The sequence below is a fragment of the Phoenix dactylifera genome, chromosome 18, assembly GCF_051530095.1.
Source record: "Phoenix dactylifera cultivar Ajwa chromosome 18, Ajwa_hap1_PhDact_Kaust_v1.1, whole genome shotgun sequence".
NCBI lineage: Eukaryota > Viridiplantae > Streptophyta > Magnoliopsida > Arecales > Arecaceae > Phoenix > Phoenix dactylifera.
Genome location: NC_143207.1, coordinates 2,742,510 through 2,755,824, shown reverse-complemented (window position 1 = coordinate 2,755,824; position 13,315 = coordinate 2,742,510). Strand labels below are relative to the sequence as shown.

Sequence of the window (13,315 nt, the reverse complement as noted above, 5' to 3'; positions counted from 1 at the left end):
AGAGTCAGTCCGCGATTTCCTCCCTCTCGATCTCCATTACGGTCCCGATCTCGTTCATATCCTCGGTGTGGGTACTCCCCCACACGCTGTTTCCTCATCTAAAAGTTTTGGATGGGATCATCCTCCATATCCGACCCGTCGTCAATGCCAATCGGGCTCATTCCCCGAGCCCTAGCGCATGCGCCAATCGGTATGAGCTCGGGTCGGGGTCTAGGTTGATCTTCTCTTTGGTCCAGCCGCATCTCCTTTGGTGGGTTGGGAAGGAGAGGCTCGCGAGGAGGGGGTCCCCTCCGTCCTGGTCGTCCACGGGTAGGGGCCGGAGATTCCACCCGGGTCCGACGCGGAGCTTCCCCCGGTGAAGTTTCTTGCCGCTGATTTAGCAATAGTTGCAACATCATCTCGATATGGCGTTGCATGGTATCTATCTTCCCCATCAATTGCTGTTGGCTCTGCTGCATAGTTGTTTGATTCCCATGCAAGAACTCCAAGAGACGGTCGGTGGAATCAAGATCGGGTCTCAGGTCCGCCGAGGCCGTGGGTGATCGGGAGCCTTCTTGATGTGGGTCGACGCCCTTTGTGTTGGGTTTCCCAGTGCCCTAGGGCGCAGCGGAAGATACGGAATTATAAAATTTTCTTATAAAACCCATTATATGAAACCCTAATAAGCCAAGATCGCCTTAATAGTATAACCAAATAATGTAGAAAATATAATCTTGGTATAGAAGAATACCTATCACGCTATATCCAATATGTCTGAAGACGTCCTAAGGTGCCCAAATGTTCACCCTCTGATGTTGATCCACACAGGAATGGGTTCAAGACTCTAGCTCCACCAAAACTTGATTCTAATTGTTCAATCATTCCAAAGGATTTAATTGGCTGATTTTCCTTCACTTTCTTCTTCCTTTCTACCTCTAAAACATTCACTAGCCTTTTTGTCCTAAAGAAGACCCTCTTATCTTGGGTTAGGACAAAAGAGAGAGGCTTGTAAGAAAGAAGGGATAAGGGAGAGAGAAGGAGAGGCTTTTTCTTAGATGATCTTTAGAACCCCAAGGCACCTCCTTATTTATAAGAGATGGAGGGATGCATCATAAAGGGATGCATCCCATCCACACACCTCATCATGATGAGGCATGTGCCAAGAGATGCATCCCATCATGATGGGGTGCTAAGGAGAAGGGTGTATCAACTTCTTTCTCACATCTCCCTCTTAAATCCTGATGATCCAAGGGCCCAAATGTAGTGAACCAAAGCCAATGGTCCGGATCTAGGCACCATCTAATGGTCCAGATCAAGGCATCATCATCCAGGGTGCCATCCAATGGTCCAGAAGCAAGATGCCATCACCGATGGTCCAGATTCAGGCACTAAGCAACGGTCCAGATCTTCCATCCAGAGAGCCATCCAGTGGTCCAGATTCAGGCGCTGACCAATGGTCCAGATCCTTCATCCAGAAATCCATCCAATGGTCCAGATGAAGGCGCCAACCAGTGGACCAGATCCTTCATCCAGAAAACCATCCAATGGTCCAGATGAAGGCGCCAACCAGTGGACCAGATCCTTCATCCAGGGAGTGATCCAATGGTCCAGAAGTGAAGGCCCTATCAAACCCAATCCAATTGGGTTTAACCAACTTAAAGAAAACATTAAACCTAATCAAATCAGGTCTAATTAAAGCCAAATGGGTTCCAACTCTTGGCTAACCCATATTAGGTCATGATCTAATCATATTAGATCAAACTAACCTAAGAATCAGATTCGAATTTAATTTGAATCAGGAGCTAGGGTTTGCAACACGTGCTAGCATGTTCATCTTGCAAACATGATCTAATCCAATTAGACCCTTGATCAATTCCCTTGTGTGTGACCCATTGGGTTCCTTATCTTAGCCAGCAGTAGGTGCAGGTGCAAGTTGACCTAACCTGATTAGAATACCTCTAATCCAATTTAGGTTCAATTTAGTGCTAAACCTGACTTAGCAATCAGAACCTTTCTGATGCTTTGATCTAATCAAACTCTTTGATCCGATCAACCCACAAGACATGATTGACGTCTAGCAACGTATCATGTCTACCCGGAAGATGAGGAATGTATTGGACAAAGCCAAACATACCCTTCAGTGGCAAGTTACTGTGCAATTCAATCCCTCAGTCATACTACATCCTGAATAAGTGCATGAGTATGGATCAATATCAAACTCAATCACTTATTCATGTCTCTCTCAATCTTTTATATGATAATTCAAACAATGAAACATTAGAAACTCTTTCTAATATTCATTTTGCTTTGATCAAAGGCTTCTTGAATCATCATAAGATTAGAGTAAGTAGGATGTTACCTTCTCTTACTAGAAATGACTGATTCCTTGTTGACCTACTCACAACCTTCGTACAAAATCCACCATATCCAGAATACCCCGTACACAACGCAATGTCGTGAATGAGGGTAAACCAAAACATAGCTTCAAGTGCACAAGGTACCATGGTGATCTCAGGTCTAAGGAACACTTGCACAACTCCCACTATGAGAACCATCTTTTGATAATTAAGTAAAAATCCATAAGATGTTCTCATGGCTGGTCATTTCAGTGAACTCTTTCCTCTAATGAGCACCCACATCTTTGTATTAGTGTCTCACACAAGTGATTGTGGGATCAATCACCCTCTACATTGAGCATACATAAGATGTGCCAGTCTTTCCGGTAATATTGATCCCCGACTCAATATACCAATTTGACTGGGAATATTCTAAATTAGGATTTTAGAATTTTAGGTCTCACTAGTATGATCTCATCATAACCCTAAAACCAATGTCCTAATTTATGGGGTTCATCATCCAATAATAAAATAGATAAGCAGCAAATGATGAAACACAATGCCTTTATTGATATAAATCGAGTGTCAAAGTACATGATTTGGAGGATTACAAAGAGAAACCCATCAAATGATTGGCTTATAGGGCATCTACTCTTTCAATCTCCCACTTGCACTAAAGCCAATCGCCCTTATATTTTAACCCCATACAATCGAGGTGACGATTGAATTGCTGCTGTGGTAGAGCTTTAGTAAATGGGTCTGCTATATTGTTCTTTGTGTCTACTCGTTCAATCTTGACGTCTTGTCTTTCGATTATCTCTCGAACAAGGTGGAAGCGTCTCAAAATGTGCTTGGATCTATGATGAGTCCTTGGTTCCTTAGCCTGTGCAACAACTCCAGTGTTATCGCAATAAACTGGGACTGGTCCGGCAATCTCAGGAACTACACCCAGCTCTGTGATGAACTTCTTCATCCAGACTGCTTTCTTAGCAGCTTCACTAACAGCTATGTATTCTGCCTCAGTAGTTGAGTCAGCTACAGTTTGCTATTTGGAACTTTTCCAACTCACAGCTCCACCATTCAAAGTGAAGATATATCCAGAGATTGACTTGCTATCATCTGGATCAGATTGAAAGCTAGAATCTTAATAGCCTTCTAGTTTCAATTCTGATCCTCCATAAATCAGAAAAACATCTCTAGTCCTTCTCAAGTATTTGAGAATGCTTTTCACAATTTTCCAATGATCCTCCCCGGGATCTGCCTGAAATCTACTTACCATACCTAAGGCATAAGCTACATCAGGCCTGGTACATAACATAGCATACATGATCGACCCTACTGCTGAAGCATAGGGAATAGAACTCATTCTATTCCTCTCTTCAGATGTCTTAGGAGACATCTTCCTAGAGAGTTGTATGCCATGTCCTATGGGTAAGAAATCTTTCTTACTTCCATCCATGCTGAACCTCTTCAGCACATTATCTATGTACCTAGACTGGGACAAACCTAGCATCCTTTTAGATCTATCTCTATAGATCCTTATACCAAGTATATAGGATGCTTCACCCAAGTCTTTCATGGAAAATTTCTTTGATAGCCAAGTCTTGACCGATTGCATCATTGGAACATCATTTTCAATGACCAATATATCGTCCACATATAATATCAAGAAGACAATAGCACTCCCACTAGTCTTCTTGTACACACAAGGTTCATCTATATTTTTAATGAAGCCAAACTCCTTGACTATCATGTCAAAATGGATGTTCCAACTTCTAGATGCCTGCTTTAATCCATAAATGGATTTCTTAAGCCTACATACTTGATTTGCTCTCCCTCTTGAGACAAATTTCTCTGGCTGTGTCATATAAACCTCTTCCTCAAGGTGACTGATAAGTGTTAAATAATGCATAAACTAATATCTTATTCATAGCACTTATCATTATTTTAATTCACATATTTTGTAAATTTAACTAAAAATTGTATTACCTTCATGATTGCATTTTAATAAATTATCCAAGGTAATTCGAGTTTTATTTGATTATTTATTGATTAAGCTTAATGCATGCAGGTCGAGTCGAGCTCAAATAGGTAAAGCCTAAACTGATACTGCATCATTTCACAACCTTCAGAGTCAACTCCAAGAACTCTTCTCCAAAATCCAGTGCTTCCCATTAATTCCTGACTCTTCACACATTCACCTAAATTTCTTCCCACTCATTCCAATTCTCCTGTTTAACATTAAAAATAATATAATCCCTTCGATCATTTGTCTCATAGATCTCAAAGCATACCATCTATCGTCGCACGGATCTCAAAGCTCAACTTATCTCCTCCAATTCACACGTCCTCCCTCACGCCCGAGTTCATTTTCTGCTTTCCTTGTTAGAGCTGCAACCGTCACAATCCAACTCCCCTGTTTCCACAACATCCAAACACGGCCCTAGATATCTCTCTGTTCGCAAGACCAATCTCCCAGCATCCTTATCCCTTCTTCGGAATAAATCCCAACTCATTCCTCCCGTTCGCGATGACCTTCATCTCCCAGCCATCTTCCGGATGAGAACCAGCAACCTTTTGCCAAGATACTCCCAACGTCCCAAGCCGTTCCCGAGAATCCAGATCCCATCCGGATTTGCTCCCATCCTCATCACATATCAGCTCAAATCCTCCGCATCAGCCGAATCAAGCTTATCCTCTTCCCCTGTTTCGAGATCCCATCAGCCAAGATAAAGCCAAACTCCGAAATCTTCTCAAACGCGCACAGGATGAACTCAAATCCCAGCAATCTCAGTGAACTTCCTTCATCCCATTCCATTCTCAGCACCCCACCATTCGCAAGGAACTTCAAAACCCCTCAACCCGAGCTGATTGCGTCCCAAACAACATCATCCCGAATGCCACGGAATTCTCAGCATCACCATGAACACATCGGTTCTTTCTTCCAGGCAAACAACAGCAAATTAAACTCTCAAACGACATTATCTCAACTGATTAAACATCTCAACCAGCAATCTCCTGAGTTTCATGGATTCCCAGCTTCGAACTTTATCTGTTTCCCGATGGATTATCACCTACTCCATGCGTACGGGTTCCTCTTACTCATCCAAACCGAATCCCCTGTTTCAGCCGTGAAGAACAAAATTACCCAACAGATTGCAACAAAACAACTGATTCATTCAAATCCCCTGCTCCTAAATCATCTCATCTTCATCACGAATCACAGCAGCTGCGTTCTTCTTGATGGGTAAGCTCCCAGCCAACCACTTGCCATCCGTATCCCCTGTTTTGAAACAGAACCAAAATATTTCACTTCATTTCGGATCAGCTCCCAGTTCCTTCCGCATCCGGGTATTTCGTGATCATCCTTATCCCAGCATCATCCTCTCAGACTTCACGGAAAGCAGATCCAAACCAGCCAACGGCAGCATCTTCGAACCTCCTTGCACCCTTATCCCAACGTCCGGAGTCCTCCGCAGCCAACAAATCTCAACTTCATCCAGCTTCAGTCCTTATCTCGACGGGAAACGAAGAAGAGGAGAAGGAAGTGTGCAGCCTATAAAAGGGTCAAGCGTGAAACAGAGAGGGCATTCCTCTTCTCTTCGGTCCCAGCATTCTTCTCTTCCATTCATTCCTCCCCCACCGGGGGGGGAGGGGGAATTCCCTCTTCCCCCACCGGGGGTTGCTCCCATCATCTCTCGGAGGCCACATCCCACGGGAAGAAGAAGAGGAAACAGGGGAGGGAGTGAGCCACGGGAACATGAGAGAATAAAAAAATAAGAGGAGAGAGAAGAGTTTTGTTATTTTGAGAATATTTCAAAGAAAGAAATCATGAAGGAAGAGATGGGAGCCTGCTGCTGTGCTGCTGCTGCCGTCTCCAACTCCATGCAGGGCTGATCTCTTCTCCAGGGCTGGATGCAGCCCTAACAAAGGGCCAAGGGTTTTTATATTTTTAATTTCTATTCTTGGAGTTGTATAAACCTTATTTTGCTTCTAATGAATATTTTATTTCATCTCATATTTAATTTCTGTGATTTTAAATATGAAGTTTATACAACTGCTCTTCATGATCATTGACGTAAAAATAAGATAGTTCATGCTTAAGGAAGATGCGATGTGCTACCACCTTAGATTAGGGTAGACATTTCATGCTAAACTAAAGATGGATTATGCCTAAATTACTTCTGTGAAATTTTATTCGAATGCTTATTAGGCTTGTAGCCAATTTGCATGTTAATCCAAGAATAAATTAAAATATAAATAACCCTTGTTCCGATGTTAGTGGTAAATTCCTTGCCCTAGGTTTCCCCCAAACTGATATCTTTTTAATTGCATTTTGCTTTATTAAAATTCCTTAGTTTAATTTTCTTCACCAACTCTTCCTTTTTAAATATTTTATTTTTTTTAAAAGAAAAACAACTATACCCCAATTCCTGTGGATCGATACCCGTAATCACTATCCTATCAGATACGTGCTATTGCGTGGTCTTTAAAGTTGACTATCAATTTTTGGCGCCGTTGCCGGGGATAGTGATTACGCAAAAATTGATAGTCAACTTTAAAGACCACGCAATAGCACGTATCTGGTAGGATAGTGATTACGGGTATCGATCCACAGGGATTGAGGTATAGTAGTTTTCTTAAAAAAAATATTTTAAAAGGAGAATTTGTAAAGAAAATTAAACTAAGGAATTTAAGAAAATGCAATTAAAAGGATATCAGTTTGGGGGAACCTAGGGCAAGGAATTCACCACTAACATCGGAACAAGGATTATTTATAATTTATTTCGTTCTTGGATTAACATGCAAATTGGCTACAAGCCTAATAAGCATTCGAATAGAAATTCACAAAAATAATTTAGGCATAATCCATCTTCAGTTGGCATGAAATGTCTACCCTAATCTAAGGTGGCAGCACATCGCATCTTCCCTAAGCATGGACTATCTTATATTTACTTAGTGATCATGAAAAGCAGTTGTATAGACATCATACTTAAAATCACAGAAATTAAATATGAGATAAAATAAAATATTCATTAAGAACAAAATAAAGTTTATACAACTCCAAGAATAGAAATCAAAAATATAAAACCCTTGGCCCTTTGTTAGGGCTACATCCGGCCCTAGAGAAGATCAGCCTTCCATGAAGTTGTGGGCGGCAGCAGCAGCACAGCAGCGGGCTCCCATTTGCATCATGATCAGCTTCCTTTCTTCCTCCCTCAGCACTTCATTCTTATTTTTTTATATACATGGGAAGTTATTCCCAAAATATCCAAACCTCTCTCCCTCCTCTGTTTCCTGTGGGACTTCCACCCGAGAAGAGATCAGTGGGAGAAGAGGGAAGAAAGGGAGCAGTCCCCTCCCTAGGTGGGGAAGAGGAGGAATAGAGGTTTGGATATTTTGGGAATAACTTCCCATGTATATAAAAAAATAAGAATGAAGTGCTGAGGGAGGAAGAAAGGAAGCTGATCATGATGCAAATGGGAGCCCGCTGCTGTGCTGCTGCTGCCGCCCACAACTTCATGGAAGGCTGATCTTCTCTAGGGCCGGATGTAGCCCTAACAAAGGGCCAAGAGTTTTATATTTTTGATTTCTATTCTTGGAGTTGTATAAATTTTATTTTGTTCTTAATGAATATTTTATTTCATCTCATATTTAATTTCTGTGATTTTAAGTATGATGTCTATACAACTGCTTTTCATGATCACTAAGTAAATATAAGATAGTCCATGCTTAGGGAAGATGCGATGTGCTGCCACCTTAGATTAGGGTAGACATTTCATGCCAACTGAAGATGGATTATGCCTAAATTACTTTTGTGAATTTCTATTCGAATGCTTATTAGGCTTGTAGCCAATTTGCATGTTAATCCAAGAACGAAATAAATTATAAATAACCCTTGTTCCGATGTTAGTGGTGAATTCCTTGCCCTAGGTTCTCCCAAACTAATATCCTTTTAATTGCATTTTCTTAAATTCCTTAGTTTAATTTTCTTTACAAATTCTCCTTTTAAAACATTTTTTTTAAGAAAACAACTGTACCTCAATCCCTGTGGATCGATACCCGTAATCACTATCCTACCAGATACGTGCTATTGCGTGGTCTTTAAAGTTGACTATCAATTTTTGGCGCCGTTGCCGGGGATTGCTAGCATAGTTATTTTTCTTCCCAAAAAAAAAAACTTTCAAAAAAAATATATATATCTAAAATAAAATAAAAATATTTTCTATTTTTGTTACTTTTTTTAATCTCATTTCTCTCTTTTACTAATTTTTGATTTTTCTTGATCAGAAATCGAAAAGAAAATCTGGGACGATCAAAAAGGAAACTGCTGGGAAAGGAATGCTGTCGAGGTTTGCCTAATTTTTTTTTCAAAATTGTTGGGAAAATTTTCTTTGGTAACCTCTAAACCTTTCTTATTTAAATTCCCTTTTGTGGTGATTGTTTGATTTTAAATTCAGCAAAAGTATGAATGCATGCCTGATACACATACACAAATTAATCCGCACATAGTAAGGGCAATCACCCCAACAAGATAAGAACTGGATTTCATCACCAGATTCTTGCCCAAATTAGATGAATCAATTCTCACATAGCTATCACATTAATTAAAATCAATTAGACGTTGGCCCCTAGGGACATTCGAGCTCAATAGGACGAAGATCACCGAAAGTTGCACCAATTTCGCTCTGTGGCTCAGTTGATGTCTAGGCAAGCTTTGTCCCAAGGGAGACAGTTCATCTGTTCGAGGCAAGTGGTTTTTAAGTGGGACCTTTGCAACGCATCGTGACCCCCCCACTTACCTGGGAGCTTACCTGGTCAACTCAGCTCATTAGACCGGATTGGAGGCTTAGGTGCCCTCTTCAAACCAGTTAGGAGCTATCTAGTGATTTTAGGGCAAACATAAGGAATTGATGTGTTTTTCTTTTAATACATGCTTAACTGCACCTGATGCGTCTGGCTGAAGACGTTAAACTTAGCGCTTGTTGGGAGGCAACCCAATTCTCATAGGTTATTTTTGCATATTTTCTTATCGCATTTTTTCCAGGAGTCCTCATATTACTGATGCAACTAAAGTACAATGCTTCTATCCTCCATATGCATCATATATTCGTAAAACAAAATAATAATAATAATAATAAAATATTTAAAAAAATATTGAGGACAATGTCTGATCTAGGTTGGGGGGTATAAGATTCGAATTTTTGAAGAAATTTTTCAAAATTTTTGATTTTGTGAATAAGTATTTCATCTCAAAAAAAAAAAAAAAAACCTAATTTCTATGCTTTAATGCTGGAATGATAAACACACAAAGTATATAAAATCTAAAAAGCCCAATAACTAGTCAGGAGTAAGTCAATTTGAGTTCTTTTTATTAAAAATTCTTTTAGCGAGTTGTAAGATAATTTTTACTTTGGAATTTCACAACACACATGGTCTGCACTTCTAAGGATTAGGTTCAACATTATGTTACTAAGTCTAGTAGCAACCTTGAGTCCTGATGAATCATTCCTATCTAATTCACTATTATCCCGTATTTATTGTTAAAAAAAAAAGTGAATTTAGTCAGGTACATCGAAAAGGGCTACCTATTGTCAAAGGTCAGCGGGCTTGCAATGATGAATCCGAGCATAGGTCCGTAGGAGAGTCTTGATGCCTAACACCTTATGCCATCTGGTGTGGGAGTGTTGACTGAATGCTCGTTACATGAAGGAATCATTACAAGAGTAAAAGTGCGTAATAAATATAAAATAAAAAAAATAATAAAAAAATAAAAAAAAATAAAAAAAAAGAAGAAGAAAAAAAGAAAAAATAATATTGACCTTGAAAAAGACGATAGTGTGAAAGCCATCGTTGTAAAAATTCGAGTAAACTGGAATATTACAGATAAAGCCTATGAGGTATTAAAGTAAATATCCACAACTCTCGAAATCCTGAAAGGTAGGATGATTTTGAATCAGTGATTAGGTCTTATCTGACCAATTCTTGGAAACTACTAGCTTTAGCAGTATTTTGGGGATCTAAAGCCTTAGCTTGTGTATGGTCCAGATATCACCGAGCACCCAAGTATAAAGAAGTCTTACAACTCTCTAACGGAAGCTTAATAACCTCAACTTAAGTTGCATACTGACTTGGGATTCGGGCTGACTTAGTAATTAAAACTTTGTGTGCTTTTGAAATTCTTGGCATTTATGCATTTGAAATTAGATTTTTTAAAATAATAACTCTTTGAGTAGAGACAAACAGTTTGTGGGTATCTGAGCCGGAAACCCTCACGAGACAAAACTCGTCCACTAGGGCCACCTAGGGGTTTAAAGCCTTATTGCATACGGTAAATGCAATCGCGATTCCTGCGAAAGTGAGTTAGTTTTTTTTATTTTATTTTGCTCGAGGACTAGCAAAATGTAGGTTGGGGGGTGTGATAAGTGTTAAATAATGCATAAACTAATATCTTATTCATAGCACTTATCATTATTTTAATTCACATATTTTGTAAATTTAACTAAAAATTGTATTACCTTCATGATTGCATTTTAATAAATTATCCAAGGTAATTCAAATTTTATTTGATTATTTATTGATTAAGCTTAATGCATGCAGGTCGAGTCGAGCTCAAATAGGTAAAGCCTAAACTGACACTGCATCATTTCACAACCTTCAGAGTCAACTCCAAGAACTCTTCTCCAAAATCCAGTGCTTCCCATTAATTCCTGACTCTTCACACATTCACCTAAATTTCTTCCCACTCATTCCAATTCTCCTGTTTAACATTAAAAATAATATAATCCCTTCGATCATTTGTCTCATAGATCTCAAAGCATACCATCTATCGTCGCACGGATCTCAAAGCTCAACTTATCTCCTCCAATTCACACGTCCTCCCTCACGCCCGAGTTCATTTTCTGCTTTCCTTGTTAGAGCCGCAACCGTCACAATCCAACTCCCCTGTTTCCACAACATCCAAACACGGCCCCAGATATCTCTCTGTTCGCAAGACCAATCTCCCAGCATCCTTATCCCTTCTTCGGAATAAATCCCAACTCATTCCTCCCGTTCGCGATGACCTTCATCTCCCAGCCATCTTCCGGATGAGAACTAGCAACCTTTTGCCAAGATACTCCCAACGTCCCAAGCCGTTCCCGAGAATCCAGATCCCATCCGGATTTGCTCCCATCCTCATCACATATCAGCTCAAATCCTCCGCATCAGCCGAATCAAGCTTATCCTCTTCCCCTGTTTCGAGATCCCATCAGCCAAGATAAAGCCAAACTCCGAAATCTTCTCAAACGCCCACAGGATGAACTCAAATCCCAGCAATCTCAGTGAACTTCCTTCATCCCATTCCATTCTCAGCACCCCACCATTCGCAAGGAACTTCAAAACCCCTCAACCCGAGCTGATTGCGTCCCAAACAACATCATCCCGAATGCCACGGAATTCTTAGCATCACCATGAACACATCGGTTCTTTCTTCCAGGCAAACAACAGCAAATTAAACTCTCAAACGACATTATCTCAACTGATTAAACATCTCAACCAGCAATCTCCTGAGTTTCATGGATTCCCAGCTTCGAACTTTATCTGTTTCCCGATGGATTATCACCTACTCCATGCGTACGGGTTCCTCTTACTCATCCAAACCGAATCCCCTGTTTCAGCCGTGAAGAACAAAATTACCCAACAGATTGCAACAAAACAACTGATTCATTCAAATCCCCTGCTCCTAAATCATCTCATCTTCATCACGAATCACAGCAGCTGCGTTCTTCTCGATGGATAAGCTCCCAGCCAACCACTTGCCATCCGTATCCCCTGTTTTGAAACAGAACCAAAATATTTCACTTCATTTCGGATCAGCTCCCAGTTCCTTCCGCATCCGGGTATTTCGTGATCATCCTTATCCCAGCATCATCCTCTCAGACTTCACGGAAAGCAGATCCAAACCAGCCAACGGCAGCATCTTCGAACCTCCTTGCACCCTTATCCCAACGTCCGGAGTCCTCCGCAGCCAACAAATCTCAACTTCATCTAGCTTCAGTCCTTATCTCGACGGGAAACGAAGAAGAGGAGAAGGAAGTGTGCAGCCTATAAAAGGGTCAAGCGTGAAACAGAGAGGGCATTCCTCTTCTCTTCGGTCCCAGCATTCTTCTCTTCCATTCATTCCTCCCCCACCAGGGGGGGGAGGGGGAATTCCCTCTTCCCCCACCGGGGGTTGCTCCCATCATCTCTCGGAGGCCACATCCCACGGGAAGAAAAAGAGGAAACAGGGGAGGGAGTGAGCCACGGGAACATGAGAGAATAAAAAAATAAGAGGAGAGAGAAGAGTTTTGTTATTTTGGGAATATTTCAAAGAAAGAAATCATGAAGGAAGAGATGGGAGCCTGCTGCTGTGCTGCTGCTGCCGTCTCCAACTCCATGCAGGGCTGATCTCTTCTCCAGGGCTGGATGCAGCCCTAACAAAGGGCCAAGGGTTTTTATATTTTTAATTTCTATTCTTGGAGTTGTATAAACCTTATTTTGCTTCTAATAAATATTTTATTTCATCTCATATTTAATTTCTGTGATTTTAAATATGAAGTTTATACAACTGCTCTTCATGATCATTGACATAAAAATAAGATAGTTCATGCTTAAGGAAGATGCGATGTGCTACCACCTTAGATTAGGGTAGACATTTCATGCTAAACTAAAGATGGATTATGCCTAAATTACTTCTGTGAAATTTTATTCGAATGCTTATTAGGCTTGTAGCCAATTTGCATGTTAATCCAAGAATAAATTAAAATATAAATAACCCTTGTTCCGATGTTAGTGGTGAATTCCTTGCCCTAGGTTTTTCCCAAACTGATATCTTTTTAATTGCATTTTGCTTTATTAAAATTCCTTAGTTTAATTTTCTTCACCAACTCTTCCTTTTTAAATATTTTATTTTTTTTAAAAAAAAACAACTATACCCCAATCCCTGTGGATCGATACCCGTAATCACTATCCTATTAGAT

The 13,315-nt window shown here is 40.3% G+C and overlaps 1 long non-coding RNA gene across 1 annotated transcript; it reads left to right on the top strand.

Annotated features, from left to right (window-relative positions):
- Positions 1-4,196: 4,196 nt before the first annotated feature.
- On the top strand, positions 4,197-12,864 carry LOC148699466 (uncharacterized). Its single transcript, XR_015974658.2, has 2 exons — positions 4,197-6,255; positions 8,607-12,864. It is a non-coding gene; the product is annotated as an uncharacterized LOC148699466 (long non-coding RNA).
- The last annotated feature ends 451 nt before the right edge of the window (positions 12,865-13,315 follow it).